Below are 22,302 nucleotides of genomic sequence, written 5' to 3'. Positions count from 1 at the left end.
TAGAACAAACTAATGTGCAAAGAATATTGTTTGAAGTTTATGTGTTCACTTAACCATCCGTTTTCTATTAAGTTCATTATGTCAATGCGATATTATTTATACCTGAATCGTTATATATACAAATCATTAGGTCTGAATATAGACTAATAAATGTCTTGATGCATATTGTATTTGCGCAATGTTCACATCAAATCAACAACAAAAAGAAAACGTTGTTTACACATGAAACCCTTTAATAACTTCCGCATTCATATATGCGCGATCTTGATCTACATACGTTTAAACTTCCCCCAGATACACGAAACAAATCACTTAGTGGCATGTCTTTAGATAAATGCATTTTTAGTAACCCTTTACTTGTTTCTCATAGTATAGTCAATGAGAAATCTTCAGTCGTTTTGATAGTTTTTTTTTTTGTTTTTTTGTTTTGTTTTTTTTTTTCAAATTTTTAGCTGATAACGCGACGGTAAGATACGAGCCTCGTAATGAGGGCGAATAAAAATACGTGGACACACAGTATAATTTACCATAGATACAAAGTTTTAAATCTTACCCAATCCATCCCAAAGCTATAAACTTGGGCCTAGGTGCATTTGTAGGATATTGTATCATGTATAGTCCGCGGATCACAGTCCATATATCAGAGGAACCGTGGGCTGTTCAGTATGTTCTGAACGCCGTTTCTCTCATAATACTGCAGGTATAAAATTGTTTATTATAGATCTACCTAATCCAGCCCCAAGTTATGAACGTGTCCTTTGATACATTTGAAACACAAAAATAGTAAGTGGGCTGTAGTGACCGTATAATTTATTTCTGTGCCGGCAGTTGTTATTGTGACGGTTATCGGTCTCATTTTTGTACATCCGTGCATGTCGTAAAATTGGCTATCCGCGGTAGCAAACTACTAAATCTAATTCGTCTGAGTAATGCATGAATTTTCCATTTGATCTCAATTAAAAAGACTGTGTGCGATCAATGTGAAATAATTGCATTTTTAAGTTTAAATCGGCAACATACATGATGTACAACAGCCTTCAAGAGGCTGAGCAAAGTACGGAATATCGACATTTACATCAAACACTAAAGTACATGTGTTCAGTGCAAATTCCAAACAACACACTAAAAGGAAATCGGCAATATCATGTTACACCACTGAATGGCTTCATGATACAATGTACTAGGCCTAGTTTATTTTTACTTAATGAACGAAAAGTGGCTTAGGTCATTCAGGGTCAAATTAATATTTTTCAGAAATACATGTACTGTAGAATCAGATATTTATGTGAGACTAAAATTTCGCGAATTTTTAAGTCTGAAGTGGTTAGCGACGTTAAATGTTTGCGAAAATCAAAATATCAGATCAACATATTTAGTCCATATATAGAAGCACAATGCCGCCGGTGATAGCTAGTTGCAACAATAAATTTATTACTTCGTAAATATTTAATGTTATCATATAGCATGAGGGTAAAAATAAAACAGTCCCGAATATCTCGTAATGGCAGACCATACTTGTTGATTCCAGCATTTAGTAAATTTCAGCTTTTTTCAAGATAAAATCTAGCTAATATATACGCGAGGATGAATTTTCACAATTTTGTTGTACTGGCGAATATACTGAAAATTAATTACTGTATTAGTAACATTTATAGGTAACATATATAAACAAATATGGGCCCTTGTTTTACAATAAATGCTATTGTTGGGCCTTGTCAATCTGATAGCATGAACATTTCCAAAGCTATATTGTAACTTGTTTACACTCTAGTCTGAAGTAATCCTAATCAAACTTTAACATATTATTATATGTTCATCATATCTTGGATGAGTTTGATTTTGAGCATGATCGGATGAGTGTGTTCAGAGTTATTGCACTTTAATTGTTACATTTCAACTTACGAAATCTGGGCTATATATATCTGCTTTTGGATACCATTCTTAGATATTGACCTCAAACTTCATGCAAATTGTTTATGGCAATCCTATCACATTGTCATGTGTATCATGAAATGAATAAATAAACTTTGTATCTTTGACCTTTGAAATCAGGACTCTATATAATGTTTTACAGCCCAGTGACAGTTATAGACATTAGTGACCTTGTTGATGACCTTTCGACCAGTTTTTAGCTCACCTGAACACAAAGTGCTCATGGTGAGCTATTGTAATCGGTCAATGTCCGTCGTCGGTCAGTGCATGCATGCGTGCATGTGTGTGTCATTCGACGATTTCTTTAACGATATCTCCTAAATCAAATCGTTCCGGACCATACAGGAGCTAAAATAGATTTTTTAAGTGAAAAGTTTAAAAATATTCTTGTCTGAAACCACAAGGCCTAGATCATCAATATTTAGTATGGAGTAACTGTTGCCTAGTTGTCCTGTACAAAGATTATTCAAATTATGTCCCTATGGTGAAAATTGAACCCGCAAGTTTCACATAGACTTATAGAGGGAAATTATTTTTTTTTTTTTTTTTTTTTTTTTTTTGGATTTTTTTTTATTAAGGGTGACATTTCGGAATTTATTTTTGTGTCAAAAAATGAATACAAATAAGGGGATTATGCCTTTAGAGCATCGGTAAGTTGATTTCTAACATCACTGGCCATGTTTAAAGCATAAAAAATTGCAGTTGAAAAAAATATTCTCCAAGGTCATAAAAACATTTAGGGTCGGGCCAAAAATTTAGGGTAGGTCGGGATACCGGAAACAAACATTTTTTTACGCCTTATGGCTGATGGTATTTTTAGATTTTCTGATGGTTGTGTCCATTAAGCTACGGCGTAATCCCATTTGGATACCTAACCAGTTCTGAACCACAGCATCTTGCACCAACTATCGTGAGAAACTGATGATGTCATGCAAAGTTTATTGCGTGTTTTTTGTTGTTTTTTTGGGAGGTTTTTTGTTGTTTTTTTAATAAAGATCAATACTGCAGTATTTTGCATACTCTTGAATTTTATTGAATTATAAATATTACTGTTTTCAACAAAGTTCATGTAACACATTATTTAGGAGCTTTTTAATTCACTGAGCAGATCAATAAATAACAATTCTTAAAAAATTCAGCCGAACTGTTTTCGAAAATGAAGCCTGCCCAGATAATTTAAAGTCACAACTGCAATGACAGCCAAAATATAGCAGACAGTGGTACCCATTTGAAACTTGTGTGCATAATTTGTGCTCAGAATTTGTTGTATGGTTTATTTTGTGTCGGATAAAAAGAAAAATGGACAAGCAATATTTTTAAGTAAAAGGCAAGTCCATGGCATTTAGTTTTAAATAATTTTTACATGACAGACTAAATCTGCCACGATTTTTGGTTAAGTTTCAATACGGGATTCGTTTCAGCTCAGAGATCCGTACGTCTCAGCTGAAATATTTTAGCTAATTTTGGACTGATGAGGAAATATGCAAAAAAAAAAGAAACTGATCCTGTTACTAACGGTTGCGGGTGGGGCAGAACGTGTGACGCTTCAATGTTTTGCAGTGCACTTCAGTGTTTTGCGGTGTTCATATTTATGTATATTTGTAAGCAACACATGCACATAACCTAGAAAAAAAATACAGAGTTTAAAAAGTGTTTTTCATGTTTTCAGAATTTTGCATGTACTGCATTATTTTTCATGACTGGACACAAATTTGACCTCGTTAATCAGCTTTTCTATAAGAAATAATTTAAACCAGTAATTTCGCACATCTGATTAAAAATTTAAAAAAAGCATGCTAGTTAAATGCGTAAATCATGGTGATTTAATATGATCTCCATTTATACTTATTTATTTATTTATTTATTTTTCCAAGAATGCATCACACAATGTACAGGTTGAGGGACACTTATTGATTTATTGAAACTGTATGAGCATGCTCGATTAGTTGATCAGAATTATGAGGGACTTGAATTCAAACTGTTCCATAAATGCTTTTAACAAGAGTTTAAGAGGTAAAGTCAGATTCGAACCACAATCATGCAGAAGATAGCTGTAATTACTTTCAAAAATCACAGGGCTCAAATTTTGCACTCGCTAAATGCGAGTCGATTTCATGGAATGCGAGTAGACAGAAATTTCACACGATTGTCAAAATTGTTGCGGTTTTTGTTAATGTTTGTAGATTCGCTTTCATTTGAGGACAAGGCAGTGACAGTGTTTTCCCCACTTGCAGATAACAGAAAACACAACATCTTTTGTTGGTTAGCCATTTTTTTACGCCCGAAAGAACGTATTATGTTATGGTCCCGGTGTCCGTCTGTCCGTCCATCTGTTAGCAATTTCGTGTCCGCTTGTAACTCTTGAACCCCCTGAAGGATTTCAAAGAAACTTGACACAAATGTTCACTACACCAAGGGGACGTGCAGAGAGCATGTTTTGGATGTGTCAATGCAAGGTCAAGGTCACATTTAGGGGTCAAAGGTTATATGAGTGTGTTTCGTGTCCGCTCTGTAACTCTTGAACTGCTTGAAGGATTTCAAAGAAACTGGCACAAATGTTCACCACACTGAGACGGCGTGCAGAGCGCTTGTTTCGGATGACTAGCTTCAAGGTCACACTTAGGAGAGAAAGATCATACGAGTGTTTTTCGGGTCCGCTCTGTAACTCTTGAACTGCTTGAATAATTTCAAAGAAACTTGGCACAAATGTTCACCAGACTGAGGCGACGTGCAAAGCGCATGTTTTGGATGACTCGCTTCAAGGTCAAGGTCACATTTAGGGGTCAAAGATCATATATGACTTTGCTTTGTATATGTTGCTCTGCATTGCAGTGCTCTTTGTATTTATTTGGCAGATCCCTTTTTGTTCTCTTACAATAAGTTTTTTTTAATTACTTCCCTTTTTTGTTACAATAGATAGCTTATTTTGAAACTTTATTATTATTGGCCGTAGGGAAAAACCGAGACCACTTTTCTGTGGTACAACATGGATGTTACATCCAATTTTTAGATGTATTTTGACATAGAACTTTACCTGGTAAGAATTTTTTGTGGACTTAGAATTTTTTTTTCTTTTTTTTTTTTGAGTTTCTTCTTTTTTGATGTTCCTGTTTGGCTTCAACAGTCAAGTTCTTTAAATTTTGCTCCCATCCTCTGATTTAACCCTTCGGGCGTATATTGCCCGGCTTGGCGGTGCTCTTGTTTGTTGAATGGTTTACTGAATAAAGAGATGTAGAGGTCTGTCTGATAATTAAATCAAGAATGCAGGCTACGTTAATACTTCGTACATACGGTTGAATCGGTACTTACTTATAATATTGGCTACGAAAATTTGCGTTGCCGTAGTTTCAGCCAGTAGTTAAGTTACGCCATCAATGATGCGTTCCGAATTACTTTGAGGGTCATTTTGAGCTAAAACGCACAAAATTGTACGTCAAGGAAAACCATGCAAACAATATTGATGTTCTAGCATGATTTTTTAGGATATTCTAACATTTTTAATTGAAAGTCTACATTTGCAAGTAGATTTACAGATTTAGCAACAAGAAAAATGCTACGTGCTAAAATTTGCAATTGGTCAAAAAAAAGTTAAATTTGAGCTCTGCAAATGCAAACCGAAGCCGCTCACATTACTTGCTGGAAGACTGTTCCGATGCATTCAATTCCTGTTGTCCCAGGAATCCCCAATCGAGCATGCCCTAAATAATATGATGAATTTCTTGAAGTATTTTGAGGGTATGAAACCTGTTGTTTTATGGTGGAAAATTTAGATATTTTATTGCGCTTAAGTTTAGGCATGTGAAATTGATGTCAGACTTGGAAAATTTTCTATCTGATTGCCAGAACGGGCTAGTTGAAATCGGAATTTCTTACACTGCATGCATACTCAAATACCTTTAAAGTTATAAGTTTATGAATCATGGCCGTCAGATACCAATACACAATTGCAGCATTTTGTCGGCTCCTATGTTCATACTAAACTGAGGAAGGCAGAACAAATTCTTCTAGCTACTTTACCAATCTGTTTTTGCCTTTTAATGATATTGAGCAAACTGAAGGTCATAGACCACCAAGTCAAAAAAGTACATGGAATTCACAGGGATAAAGTAATGTTTGGCCGTTCTGGCTGGTCAGTCGTGTAAACAAACGCATACAGTGATTTTTTTTTCAAAACTGAATTTTTTTAACGCATTTACATTGTTTCATTATACATTTTGACAAAATTTGCTTCTTTTTTATTTTCATTGAAAAAAGTTTTATTTAAAACGAATTTCTCCCGCCATGCCATCATTATAATTGGGTTCATCTTATTGGCATGAAAATTGAAAAACAAGAGGGCCATAATGGCCCTATATCGCTCACCTGTTATCATTGCACTTAAGGACAAGAAGTTCAAAAATCATAATCAAGATCAATTCAAAGAATTATCAGAAAATATAGTTAAAATTTTCTTAAAGTTACTTCAAATAAAACTATTTTCAAATCAGGCCAGTAGTTTAATACAAGAAGTTTTTTAACCAAAAAGAAAAGAAAATTCTTACAAGGTACAGATATGTCAAAATACACCTAAAAATTGGAGGTACCATCCATGTTGTACCACAGAAAAGTGGTCTCCGTTTTTTCCTACGGCCAATAATAAAAAAAGTTCTAATAAGCTATTTATAGTAACATAAAAGGGAAGTAATTAAAAAAATATTGTAAGTGAACAAAAGAAGGATCTGCAAATAAAAACAAGAACACTGCAAGCAACGAAAATGCAGAGGAATATACACATAAAACAAAGTCATATGACCTTTGACCCCCTATATGTGACCTTGACCTTGAAGTGAACCATACAAAACATGCGCACTGCAGGCCATTTCGATGAGGTGAATATTTGTTTCAGGTTTCTTTGAAATCCTTCAAGGGGTTCAAGAGTTACAGAGAAGAGAAATTGCTAGCCAACAGACAGACGGACACCGAGGCGATAACATAATACGTCCCTTCAGGCGTATAAAAAGAAATCAAGATCTTATGGTGATACAAGTTTTGTGCAAGTTTGGTTAAATCAAATCATAAACGAAGCTGCTATTGTGCAGACAAGTTCAAAATAGCTAATTCTGGCAATATCAGGGGCCATAACTCTGGAACCCATTATGGGATCTGCCATTCAAGAAAGGAACCCAATCTTGTGGTGATACAAGTTGTGTGCAAGTTTGGTTAAAATCAAATCATAAATAAGCTGCTATTGGGGTGGGCCCAAGTCAAAATGCTAATTTTGGTCCTTTCGGGGGCCCATAACTCTGGAACCCATCATGGGATCTGGCCGGTCCAAAACGGGAAACCAAGTTTCTTATGGTGAAAATGTTTTGTGCAAGTTGTTTAAATTCAAATCAAAAATGAAGCTGCTATTGCAGACAAGGTCAAAATAGCTAATTCTGGCCCTTTCAGGGGCCATCACTCGGGAAACCCCATAATGGAATCTGGCCAGTTCAAGAAAGGAACCCAGATCTTGTGGTGATACAAGTTGTGTGCAAGTTTGGTTAAAATAAAATCATAAATCAAGGTGCTCTTGTGCAGACAAGGTCAAAATAGCTAATTCTGGCCCTTTCAGGGGCCATAACTCTGGAACCCATAAAGGGATCTGGCCAGTTCAAGAAAGGAACCAATATCCTATGGTGATACAAGTTGCCTGCAAGTTTGGTTAAAATAAAATCATAAATAAAGCTGCTATTGTGCAGACAAGGTCAAAATAGCTAATATTGCCCTTTCAGGGGCCATAACTCTGGAACCCATACCAGGATCTGGCCAGTTCATGAAAGGAACTAAGATCTTATGGTGATACAAGTTGTGTGCAAGTTTGGTAAAAATAAAATCATAAATGAAACCACTATCGTGCAGACAAGAAATTGTTGACGCACCACGCAGTAATTCTGGCCTTTAAGGGCAATAACTCTAGAACCCATGATGGGATCTACCCAGTTTTCGAAAGGAACCCCCAGATATATCCCAATACAAGTTTTGACAAGTTTAATAAAAATTTGCTTGCAAAATGGGGTTTCTATCGTGTTCACAAGAAATTGTGAACGGACGGACGACGGACAACGGACGAAGGGCGATCACAAAAGCTCACCCTGTCACTATGTGACAGGTGAGCTAAAAACAGCTTTTGCCAAAAAGATGTTAGCCCTTAGCCCTTTAGAAATTTCAAAACAGTTGGTTGTCCATGTTTTCTTAAATTTTGCTCACTTTTCACATTTTCAGGCATCTCGGTCGCAGAATTTTTTCCCAAAAAATGAACACTGGGGTTATAGATATGATCTATTATACAGAGTATTGATGTACTGTGAGAGTGCTCCAATGTGCTTGTTGCCCAGACGAAACCACTTGCATGCAGTTATAGGTATTTATTTCTATCTTTCTTTTTCTTATATTGCAGCTGTAGGAAGCAGTTTCAATCATTCAAAAAGCATGGTATATGGATAGCTTTTTGTGGTTGCGTCGTGCACAGAATCAAATATCAAATGATAAAGGAAAAAGTAAAGACCCCTTTTCATTTTCTTGATGTGAAAATCCATGATATGATATCTGAATTAAAAAGCATTTCTGGACAAAACCATAAAATTTTATACATGTATGCAAATTAAAACAATTATTAGCTCACCTGTCACAGTGACAAGGTGAGCTTTTGAGACCGCTTAATGTCCGTCGTGTGTCAACAATTTGTAAAAAATCTTTTAATCTTCAGAACCACTGGGCAGATTTACACAAAACTTCACAAGAATGATCATTCGGCGGCCCTCTTTCAAATTGCCCAAAGAATTTGATTCCTGTAGAACTCTGGTTGCCTGGCAACCGAAAGAAAAACTTTTTGAAAATGATTTCTTGTCAAAAATGTTAGCCGGTTATGAAATGATCTCTGGGTGACCCTTTACCAAAATTGCCTTAGCATTCTGTTTCGGTTAAAAGCAATTTCCCTTTCTACCAGTTAGTTCAGTTTAAACCCCCCTTGGGTCAAATATGGCACTGCCTTTGTTCTATGGTTATACATAGCCCTTATTTAGGAAAAACTTTGGCCAACTCTGTATTGAAACAGCTGAAAATATTTCAAATTGTTCAGAATTGTAATTCCAATTTGTAATTGAAGTTTAATATATATTTGTTTTAGTTTGCCTGCTTTCTGAAAGCTTTGAGTATGAAGACATGTCTTTTTTGTTGGTGTCTCTTTTTATCAATTTACAATGTTTGATTTGTGTTTTACAGGCTTACTTCTTGAGAGCAGGCAGCTAAAAAATGGAAGGGCAACAAAACAAGTATACTTGAAAAGCAAGACAGAAACCCCAGAAAATATGAAAAGTGAAAAGACAGAAGAACAGGGGAACTTGAATAAAAAAAACTTTTAAAGATAGGAATTCAGGATATACTTGGAAACTAAATTTAAAGCTCTGTTACTTTAAGAGATAAAGTATTATTATCACATTGGTTTTGTTATGCTCATAAAACATACTAAAGTTTCATTAATCTTATTTTAGATAATTGTTTTCTGGTTTATTTTACAAAGGTTGTCTACTAATTAACATAGTTATATTTAAGTAATATTTTCCATGAAATAAGGGCGCGCTTGATTTGGTGCTCAGTGCAGGTTCAGTGTGCACCAAACAAGTAGAACATAAATCAAGTGCACTGGTGCAGAGTTCAGAACATGTTCTCCTTGCACCTTTTTCCCAGTTGGTGCATGAGGAACAACAATATGGCCGACAATGGCAGAAAGGTGAGAAATTTATGAAACTACGTATTACCCCTACAAAACAAAGTTTTAGGGGTAGTAAGTGTGTCTGTCTTTCAGTCCGTTGGTTCCCATGGTTTCCGGATGATAACTCATGAAAAGCTTGACCGATTTAATACAGGTCAAGTTCGACTTTGGGGTCAGTAGGTCAAAGGTCACAGTAACCCTGAACAGTTAAATGGTTTCCGGATGATAACTTGAGAACGCTTTGGCCTAGGATCATAGCTTTTGTAACACAGGTGTATCATGATAAAATACAGATCGTTTGACTTTGAGGTCAGTAGATCAAAGCTCAAGCTCACAGTGACCCTGAACAGTTGAACTGTTTTCGGATGATAACTTGAGACTTGGCCTAGGATGAAAAAAGTTTGGTACACCGTGTAAATCATAAAATACAGGTCAGTTCGATTTGAGGTCAAAGGTCAAGGTCTCATTTCCCCTGCCGTTAAACGGTTTCCGGATGAAAAACTTGTGAACGCTTTGGCCTAGGATGATAAATTTTTGTACACAGGTGTAACATCATAAAATAACAGGTCAAGTTCGACTTTGAGGTTAGACAGTCAAAGGTCAAGGTCACAATATAGGTTAGAGACCACTAATTGTTTTCCCTTAGACTTACATTGTAACATTATGGCGTGTACGGCCTTCCATACATCGAAACATGTATATCTAATTACAAGTTTTTCAAGAACTATCTTAGTTCTACAAACCAAAATATCGGACGAAAAAAAATATGAATAGTGATACTTTATTTAGTAATTTTCGTGGGAATGAGATGCCCCCTGTTTACATAAATGACAGGGCGGGAGAAATTCGTTGATAAAACTTTTTTTCAATACACGTAAAATGTACAAATTTTGTAAAATGTATAATAAAATACTGTAAATGCAGTGAAAAAATTTTCTTTTTGGGAAAAAAATTATCACTTCGGGGTTTTGTTTACTGACTGACCAATCAGAACGCACAGATATTACCTTATTCCCGGGAAATACACTACCTCATTCCCAGTAAGTCCTGTACTTTTTTAAATTTGGGTTGGTCTCTGACCAATAACGCAAAACAGTGAAACGGTTTTCGGATAATCGATTATAACTTGAGAATGCTTAAGACTAGGATCATGAAAATTGTTAGGGAACTTGATTATACCAGTAGGTTACCTTTTGATGTTAGGTCAGTAGGTCACAGGCAAGGTCACAGGTTTTCGGACAAAAATTTCAGAATGCTTGGGACGAGGATCACAAAATTTAGTACAAGGTTGGTCTTGACCAGCAGATGACCCGTATTGATTTTGAGTTCCAAAGGTCAGGATGACCCGGAACATTTAAACCTTTTCTATCAGTAGGTCAAAGCTCAAGAAAGTGCTGCTTTGACATTGGCTTAGTTCTGTGATAAGGCCATATTGTGGGGGTATAATTCGTTACTCCTGTAACAACTCTAGTTTTTCATTTGGTTTTGTTGCAAGAGAAATGGTACATTGTACAATACAGATTAAAGCAAGTCACATCTTCTTTTTTGATAATACTTATTTCAAGCCTGACAAAAGCATCCAGTACTGTTAGTAAAAGTTGTTTTTCACAGTTCAGCTTTATTTCATTTTATGGATAAAACAAATTAATGTGATCTTGATCATTATAAATAGTATATAGATAAAACTTAACATGTGGACAGCTTATTCAATAAATAAATTGTGGTGCAAGTTTTTGTAATGTGTATATAAAAGCGAAATTAGGATTTGTTTTACCAAGCATGGTACTAACAGCGAGTAATTTCAGAATTACAATTAACACAAATAGAAAAAAATCAAGCCTGCACAAGAAGGCTAATATGTCTGCCTAGTCTGAGCTCTTAACCTGTCGTAAATAGATTTGCACATGTGTGTCTGTCTGTTACAATCTTGTTAACAGTGAGTTGCAATCTAGTTACTTTTCAGTTTGTATGATTTTAGCTCACATGAGCACAATGTGAGCTGTTGTGATCACCCTAAGTATGTCATTGTGCTTCTTAACAAGTTGTCTGTTAACACCCTAGTAGACAGTTTTTTTATGTCCCTGAAGGGAGGCATATTAGTTTTCAACTGTCCGTCCATTCGTCGCAATGTTAAAGTTTTGCATGAAGGCCACGTTAACTTTTTGCATGAAGGCACTTAACTCGCGAACCACTGCACCCAGGACCTTCAAACTTAACGTGCTAATAGTACTTATTGAGTACACGACCCCTATTGACTTTGGGGGTCACCAGGTCAAAGGTCAAGGCGCTGCCGGGGCATTTGTCACCATTAGTGACAGCTCTTGTTTTTTAAATGTTATAGGGACAAGTTGAAGTCTGATCGAGTCCCGATTAAGGCAGTGCCTTATTTCATATTATTCTTAAATATTATTCTTTTATATAAAACAAATATTCTTGGAATACTTATAATACTTGCTGTTGAGGATACATTTGTTGAATATATTTACTGATTATGTTCTTACACATGGCTCAAAATGAACGGACTTCTTATCTCATTATGCACTGTGCTATTAGTTAAGACTTACTGATATCAATGTAACATAATGCACTTCTAAATTGTTTATACATATTCGATCATTAATCTAACCAATAAGAAGACTATTTAATATGTTTTCATTTAGGTATCATAGCTTTTACATAAGTGTTATTGAAGATTAAGGGCAATTCAGGCCTTTATCATGTTTATTATGATTTAAACTAGTGAGATTAGTAAAACAAAACTGAATCTCAACTCATGAAGACTCACTGACCACCAACTAAATGTTGATTAAGATCTCTATCAACAGGAGAAATATATTGCAGTCTCATGGTTCCCGGTAATAAATCTTCGTAATGTAGAGGAGCAGATAAATCCGAAAACCAGTCTGTATAGACTTGCATACCTACAGGTATTTTTGTTAGGGAGAAAGAATTTCAATCGCTAATTTGGGGCGCGAAAAAGATCATTTCAAATATTCGCACCTAAGAGATATTTAATTTTCACTAAAATTTAAAGTTATGATGAAAAAAATAGGGCGAAATTCAGGGGGAAAATAACAATCAAATAAATAAATAAAGTATTAAGAAAAAGAACCCTGACAAGTCAAACAAAAAATGGGGAAAAGTTCTTTAAACGTTTGGGTTGCTGACAAATGTAAGTTATATTATGATTAAAACCGCATCAAAAAAAAAATTGAATAATTAAAAAAACAATTTGATTTATATCTTCAAATTTTATTAAATCATTTAGTGTTATGTACAATTTTTACAATCTATACGTAACAGGTAATACAACAACTGATCCTAAATAACCAATGATGATGTGACCCGAATCACAAGACTGTCACAAATTTTGATCTCGGAGTAAAGATAACGCCAACAGATAAATTTGAATGTTTTATCATTACTGAAGTGGAAGAGTTAAGCTAAATGAATTATACGTGAAATGGAACTAACCACATTTCGTAAATTGTTTTTATAAAATCTGTTAACAATGGCGTCCAACAGTTGTACACTCGAGGGCGGACATGACTCTTTACACGAATACCAGTGCTCGCTGTGTGAAGAGGAAGGACAGCACGTGGAGGCCACAAAGTTCTGCAAGGAATGTTTTGTTTACATGTGTGATTCATGTGTACACACAAAACATAACAAGTTTCCTTTAAACAAGAGGCACCAAATGCTTGAGCAAACGCAGTTCTCGACCGTTAAAGCGTCCCCACTCAGGTCGTTTCCAACTAAACGATGCGCGAAACATATACTGCGGTGAACACGATGTCGTCTGCTGCATAGTCTGCAAGACGCTGGAACACGGGTAAATGATACAAATACACTTAAAAGACTGTTACAGATACATGTATATCAGTACGGCATATACCACATCATATAGAAGAAAAATACTGTCATAATGAAAATGTTTATATTTCTGTTTTTAGAAACTCGGCAGGGGTATGAGTATGTTATGACGATTTTTATTTGTCTTAAATAACATAATAAAAAGGAGAGTATTTGAAAAAGACAGTTTTCATATGTTGTTAAAACATGTTCTGCAATAGGTTTCTGGTTTAACCCTGCCGTTTCAACCTGACGGCATTAACTTTACATACCTCAACTTTTCATACATTTTCATTTATGATTATTTACTTGCAATTTGGTCTCTGGTATGTCATCATAAAAAGGCAGATTGCTAACTTTTGCTTAAGACAACCTGTGAAGGAGAGATCATATACTGAAAAGACTAAAATGTTTTTCCTATTTAAATATTTAGAATGTATTTTAACTTACGAATAAAAAATAATCTGATAAAACACGCTGCTGTTAGTGCTCGCTATAGTGGCCTTTATATACACTGTATCTGTACAAATAGCTTCTACAGTGCTAAAGTACTTCATTGCTATTTATAATTTGGGGATGTAGAACGTGACTTAATTACGATAAATTAAATCTTTGTTTTTTTCTTGTTTAGCAACCATTATTCATTAAACCATTGTTTAATTTTGAAAAACAATCATTGTTTAAAGACACTCAATGAATAAAGTTAATTTAGATTATATTTCTTTTCAGCAATTGCGCAAATTCAAAACACTTATTTGATGCAGCTAAGGGAATACACACCAAGAGCAAAAAATGTCAGAATATCATACAAGAGACGGGAAACTTTCATTTCTATGTGGAAAAGTAATTAGCGATGGGAAATCGGAAATGACACGATTCTCTGAAGCTAAAGTGGAAGTTAAAAATAAGATTGCAGATTTCCGTAAACGGGTGGACATGTATTTCGACGGCCTAAGGGCGAAATGTTTGGATGAGCTCCAGAATTTAGAAAGCAAGATTATTAGCGACACAGAGCAAAACGTGAAATACCTTGATGTCACAAGAAGAGAGGCGTAAGATATTCTACAACAATTACAATCATTCAAGGGAGACAATGAATGCGAGCTATTTGTTTACGTTAAAGAGGGCAATCGCTTACTGAGTGATGCAAAGGGAAGTCTCCGAAAGGTATCTAGATCAGTTAGCCGAAAAGAATCGCTTTATTACGAGATAGATCCGAAAATTGAAGAATTCCTGAAATCCTTGGAAACGTTTGGATCATTTACTTACAAGCCTGTGTCAATGATTCGACATTCTGCAAACCATGGAGAGCCTTCGGACACACGAACAGATACGGTCCAGCCTCTACAGTTTGAGATCAATTCTCAGCATCTTGATGTTAAAATGTGTGTTTTATCATCGGGTACTACTCATATTCACATTAACAATCCATGCATGCTGAAAGCATTTAATGCAACAAATCAGCCTATTGACACCAGAAATATACCAGACGACATAATCAGTCTCTGCACTGTTGGAAACAATGAAGCTGCAGTATTATACAGAGACAGACAGTATACACGTGACCTATATATAGGAAAGTATAGACGTGACCTATATATAGGAAAGGTTGGTTTTGTTACTGGCAGGACAGTTTTAGTAATGCAAAGGACGTTCAGTACTGAAAGTGATGCTTCTGAAATGGTCTATAGTGAAGGGCTGTTGTATGTCTTCTGTAAAAGGTTAGTTCGTCAATCCAATACAGAGGGCCAAATGTATTACGAATCCGCCGGCTATCATATAGCGATATATAACAAAGCTGGACTGTTACTTTGCTTCCAGTCCAGCATACATGACAGTCAGTGACAACAGTCAGGTAATCTTTGCTCAGAATTATCAGAACGGTGGCGGTATACTCTTTTCAGATATATCTGGAAATGAAGTAAGTTCATTCGATATATCTGGAAGTTCATTCGGCAAAAGCAGGCAGACAATTTGTACAGATGGCACAGGACAGTTCTTCGTTTATACATATAAGAATGAGGTCCTACGGTTGTCGCTCTAACACCAGAAGTCGGAGGTAATCCTGAGTGAAGCAGATGGGATAAAAAATCCGCGGGGAATATGTTTTGACAAAAATAAGTTCATGCTATTGGTATTGTGCTTAGAATCAACAAATACAATAAGAAACGGAAGCAATATGTATACACATGCCGGTATTGTACATTCATTTAACTTGGTTACCTAGTAGTGTTCTTAATGCCTTCAGCACTGTGCTGAAAAAAGCACGTCCAATAGAAGCTGCGAGTAATAAAATTTTATCAGTATTTACCAATATATGTTATATATCATATATCTTGTATCATTTTTAAACATTTAGCCTAGCATAAAACTGCTGCTCTTGTCACTTTTCGGGGGTGTTTTAACAAGATGTTTTAAGTCACCAATAGTAGTGTAATGTCATTCACAATTTGTTAAATGCGCAAAAATATATTGTGTATTATTTGTAATTATGTGTATTTACAAAATATGTTTAGAGTTATCGTTGATGAGTTGAAATAAAATAGTCTTATATGAATATAATCAGTGATTTAACATCGATAATATATAACCAGGGTATGAGTAGCATATTCATTTGCTTCTTTTCATTAAGCAACTACTATAATCACGATTACAACCATTACTTCACTATTTCTAAAGCTTATTATTTATCATCATGTAGTTATTGCCATATTTAGTAATATCATTATCATTTTCATTATTATTATTATTATTATTATTATTATTATTACCCTTCCTCCTCTTCATGTTCACCTTTTTCTTCTTATTATTATTATCATTATTATTATTATCACTGAAAAAATTCATGATAACTTTAAAGAATGTTAAATTTAACTAATACACTCGTTCATTTTTCATTTGCCATTATTATGTTACGCACTTTGGAAGGGCAAAATTCTAATGTTGTAAGAACTTGTAACCCAACCCATTTTCTTTTGTTACCCATTATGTATTATGTGCTGTGTATTATGTGCTGTGTATTATCGTGTATTCAAAAACATTAAAATATGATTAAAGCAAATGAGAACCACTGTAAAATGTATTTGGTATTATATGTAAAGAAAATGACCAACTTCTGCAAACAGAAACGAAATAAAAAAGTAATTGTCCTGGAGAATATGTTGACAAATTAACTTACATCACCCGGGAAACTACATAGATTACTGATTATCTGTATGGATGGAATTTCAAGCAGGATTTCTTGCTTTTTACTGGAGTTAGACATGCTGAAAACACAATGTATATGGTAATTAATAAATTTGTTCTTTGCTGCAAGACGTCACCTTTGCATCCTAATAAACTACAGCCGTAGGGATGTATGATAATAATTAATTCAGAGACAGTACTCAGCCGGTGGAGCGCTCGTTTATTAAACGAGAGGAATGGTAGCAGAGCAGGGGCTGGTTGGAGCACAGGGCCGACAGCACATGTTCTTCATATGACGCTTTGTTTCTCAGTTTGAAAGATATTTCACTAATGCATAAATTCTGAATAAAAAAAAAGATATCAACATATCTTGTCAATTTTGAAAATTGCTTTTCTGTCTTTATTTAAGAAATGAAATGAGTTTTATTCGGTGTTCATGCGAAATGAACGACAGAATAGGATCGGCAAATCTATGAATCGCGCTAGAGATTTCGCATGAACACCGAAACAATACAATAAATTTCACACATTTTGTTGCATTTAACATTAAAATCAGCTTCCCAGCCATTCTACTTACCTGACGGAACAACTGCGATGTCATCTAAGGAACATTCTCCCTGACTGTACGCGACGTCGTCAAAACAGCGGTCGGTTATCACTAAGCAGCGATGGAGTAACTTTCGCGCCTTTCCTTTTGCTGTTCATACGAAATGAACACGAAATTTTTCAATGGAAAAGAATAGGGCGAATGTAAATATTTCTATTTAAAGACACTGATTCTGGTATGCCTGGTATGTGGCCTATGGAGATGATAAGGTCTGCGTATTGGCGATAAGGGCCAATACACAAGTCTGGACCATTGATAGACTTGCTTCTGTTTTATCATAATAAGCTACTGTATAGCTAATGTGCAGTAAATAAATTGCAGGAGATATTTCTCACCTTTATAGCAAATCAGTTCCACCTTTATAACGAGTTTAGAAAGTTTGATTGAATTAGGGTAAATAAACAAAGTGATAAGATACAACAGTGTTTCTAACATATTTTTAATAAAGTTAAGTTTTTTAACAATTACATCTCATTATTGCTGTTAGAAGTAATAAATTATTCTGTATTTTGACAATATTATCTTTTTGCTGGATTTTATTATACATAAAAGAAAGTTAACATTATTTAGAAACACAAGAGGGAATTAAGCAGTTTAATATATAACATCCTTCTGTTTATTACCTTCTTTATATATTGAAAATGCAACTGAACGTTTCTTTAATTTTAATAAAATCCAGCAATTATTTTTTTTTCCGTTTTATTTTTGTTTTCTTTTGAATAAACAAACTTTTTAATTCTCTTATTAAGTTTTGAATAATTATTTTATGGTGAAATTGCTTTGCTATAAGAGTTATTATTTAATTGGCCAGGACATTATCAACATGATGAGCAATCAAAATTAGTATCTTATCAATTAAATAATTTTGTGTACATTTCTGAAAAAAGACAACAACAGCATTTCAATTAATAAAATGCAAAACACAGGAAATAACCAATTTACCTGTAGGCAATAAAATTTATGATTCTTTGACAATAATTAGGCTACATGTCAAGTCTACAGGGGTTTTATGACCCTTAACAGACTGGACCAGACAGGATCTTGTATATTGGGGATTAAAAAGTCTGGTATTTGGGGGGAGGGGGGGGGGGGGGTCACTTATATAGGAGAGATCGTGTTTGTATACAAATTCTATTTTTAGAACTGATAAGACAGTGATCGGGTGGGCAGAAGCCGACCGTCCATGTTTTTTGTAAACAGTGATGTTTTTCTAACGGTCTAAACTTTTTTAAAACACAATTACATAAATAATTTTTTGATCAATGGAAAGGTTATAAAACAAGCAAAATTTTTTGATTACTTTTAATTGTTATTTCGAAATAAAATGGATAATTATGAAGCTTTAACTTACACTGTTTTTCTAAAGGTTGTGAAAATCACTACGCCGCTTTTAAAATTATATGTCATTTAAAACGGTTATTCATTGAAAAAAAGATATTTGGATACAAAAATATGAAGATTGTTAGTATTTCAAATCTTTTTGAATTTTGAAAATCCATAAATGAGCAAAAAAGTTATTAAAATTAAAAATTTTGATTCAATACGCAAACGGTGTTAAAATCATTTGTTTTTGCAACCACCAGTTAAACAGATGTTAAAGCGTGACGTCACGGCGATCTTTTCCTATAGGAGATTTTCTTTGCAACTTTTAAATAACACTGCTTCTGAATGAAGAGGAGGTGTTTTATCATATAATATGTTGGCCGTTTACAACTTCATAAAACCGACGTGTTTTTTTTTTTCCAAACTAGGCAGGTGTTTTTTTTTTATCCAGATTAGCCTTGAAGCCTGCAACATTTTCTATAAAAGACGTCATATGCCATGAAAGTTCACTCAAACAATAAAGATTTAGAAGCAAAATTTTTCCGATTTTATTTTCACGTTATGACACAAGTGTTATACTTTACTCCTCCACAATTTTTGAGTTACAGATATCTAATAAATTATTAATGTCAATGAACAGCAGGTTCATGTAGATGAAAATGTCCTCATTAAATAGTGACATTAAACAATCAAATCATAAACATGAAAATATTAGAATCTGCCAAATACTGGCGCCGGTATGGTCCACTCGATTTGGAATTTTTGACGGTCTTTGACAGAGCAATCGAGCATCCAAAGTATATCTACGGTCTTTACACCTTTTTTATAATAGATCTAGGATGATGTACATAGATATAATGAAAATGTCAGGGCGGCTTGAATTTCGCTAATTTAGTGACTACATGACATAGAAAATGCAGCTTATATATTTCTTGATTAATACAGACTTACTGTTACCACAACAGATTTAGCAAATGCTCACGTAACCAAGAATCTATATTGATAAGAAAATTCAATTTTGGGTTAAAATATTAGGTCAGTGATGGTTTTACAATTCATTTGATAACAGTAACATTCAAGGATAGCAAAGCTAATTTTCAACAAAAATGCATCTTTAAGATTATTTACCCTGGATTTCGACTAAAATCATTCGGTTCCAATCCGATATTTCATTCACAAAAACAAAAAGACATCTGCTCACAAAATTTTGCTATCTGCTAATAAAAAGAAACCATCTGATGTAAAGGCCAAATGATTTATTTCCTAACTAAACATTTGCAGTGTATTTTACGTGAGCATTTGCTAAATCTATTGTGGTCTCCCGTATTTTAAGATGTGCATAAAGACCACGTGCACGTATGTATAACAACGCAAAACAGGTCATCATTATAGCACAGAACATTCAATTATAGCCATTTTTGGAGATAAGAAACTATTCTTCATTAAAGTAGTGTTTACTCTTAAGAAACAATCATCTTTAAAACGTCTTTAATTAAGATTGTCTATATTTTCAGGCGAACATGGGTAAAAAAATTGTTTGTTTCCGGTATCCCGACCTACCCTAATTTTTTGGCCCGACCCTAAATGTTTTATGGCCTTGAAGAATATGTTTTTTCAACTTTTTAACAAAAAGTTGCAAAACTGCACTTTTTATGCTTTAAACATGGCCAGTGATATTAGAAATCGACTTACTAATGCTCTAAAGGCAAAATACCCTTACTTGTATTCATTTTTGACACAAAAATAATTTCCAAAAAGTCTCCCTTAATAAAAAAAAATCCGACCTACCTACACTTATTTTTTTTTTTTTTTTTTTAGCATGTTACCGGAAATAAAGATTTTTTTTAGGCCTCAGCATCATTTATGATGCCAAGAGAATACACATCAAGGGCACAGTCTATCATACCAGAGTCTGAAACATTCCTTCCCACGTGGAAAAAAAGAAGTCAACGATAGAAAAACGGAACTGATAAGATCGTGTATTTCCGTTTGCGGGAAGACCAATACTTTAATGGTCTAGAAACTAGTCGTGAAAGTAGATCAAAAACTACAAGACATCATCCAAGGGAGACAATGAATGTGAACATTTTGTTCGCGTTAATGTGAGTAATCGTTTACAGTAGTCTTTTAAAGATATCCGGATAGCTGGATACGAAGAATGAAGAATTCTTGAAATCGTTTAAGACGTTAGTATCATTTACAGATAAACTTATTGCAATGATTCGTCATTCGTCATTCTAGTAATCGTTCACACATACAAACACTCCCGGTTCAGCCGGTGATTCTTATACATTTGTAGATATGCATTTTCATCAGATGGTAATACAGGAAGCACCAGAATAGAAAGATGTGTTAATACAATTTACTTTATACCAAAAGACAAAATATCAGTAAACCAGTAGTCATTGTTTTAGAAAAAAGATAAATCCGACACGTTAGCCCAAGATTATTTTGCTTTTTAGCTGATATATTCGGTTTCCTCATCAGCTCACACTGAACAGTAAGACATGTCCCAAAATCGACAATACTAGAAACCTCTTCTTCTTTAAGTTACTAAAAGAGTAGCGTTTCATCAAAATACTCTTTACTTTATATTATAGTAATATAATATGTAGAAAGATCCGTTGGAAGCAAAGAATGAACCAAGAAGAATAATAGCAGACTTGGTTTGATTAAGTCTGTCCATGGGAGGTACCAGAGAGTAGGACATTATTTTGCGATAGTAATGTACTTCAGATAGTAATAAAAGCTCTCAACTTCTGACACCTTAAGTTGAATTCAACCATTTTGTATTCGGAAGTAACATTTACTTTGACCCTCTGGTAAAACGCTTGACAAACACCTGAGAAATACGTGGCTCTAAAGCTGTGTTTGGGATAATCAGTGCTTCCGGATATTTACCCTTACCTTTTATCTTTTTTGAAATATACATGCGGTAGAACTACGGCATGCCACATGTGAAAGAACGCTCGAATATAAGTTCCTACAAGGACTTTGTTACCTCTGGAAGAACTGCCAGGAAACCGCTTATTGTCAGGTTGGTTAGTCTTTTTAACAGTAAAATGCATTTCTGTAAATGACGATGGTCAGTAAATTTACCATATGCTAAAGATGCTTTTAGACGTTATGTCTTCTTTCAGACAACACATGTCTCGTCGTGTATCAAGATGGAACACTAATGCTTTTAGACGTTATGTCTTCTTTCAGACAACACCTGTCTCGTCGTGTATAATGCTTTTAGACGTTATGTCTTCTTTCAGACTACACCTGTCCCGTCGTGTATCAAGATGGAACACTAATGCTTTTAGACGTTATGTCTTCTTTCAGACAACACGTGTCTCGTCGAGTATCAAGATGGAACACTAATGCTTTCAGACGTTATGTCTTCTTTCAGACAATACCTGTCTCGTCGTGTATCAAGATGGCACACTAATGCTTTCAGACGTTATGTCTTCTTTCAGACAACACCTGTCTCGCCGTGTATCAAAATGGAACACTAATGCTTTTAGACGTTATGTCTTTTTTCAGACTACACCTGTCCCGTCGTGTATCAAGATGGAACACTAATGCTTTTAGACGTTATGTCTTCTTTCAGACAACACCTGTCTCGTCGTGTATCAAGATGGAATACTAATGCTTTCAGACGTTATGTCTTTTTTTCAGACTACAC

This window comes from Mercenaria mercenaria, chromosome 12 (genome assembly GCF_021730395.1).
Source record: "Mercenaria mercenaria strain notata chromosome 12, MADL_Memer_1, whole genome shotgun sequence".
NCBI classification, from domain to species: domain Eukaryota; kingdom Metazoa; phylum Mollusca; class Bivalvia; order Venerida; family Veneridae; genus Mercenaria; species Mercenaria mercenaria.
Note: the sequence above shows the minus strand (reverse complement) of the source record.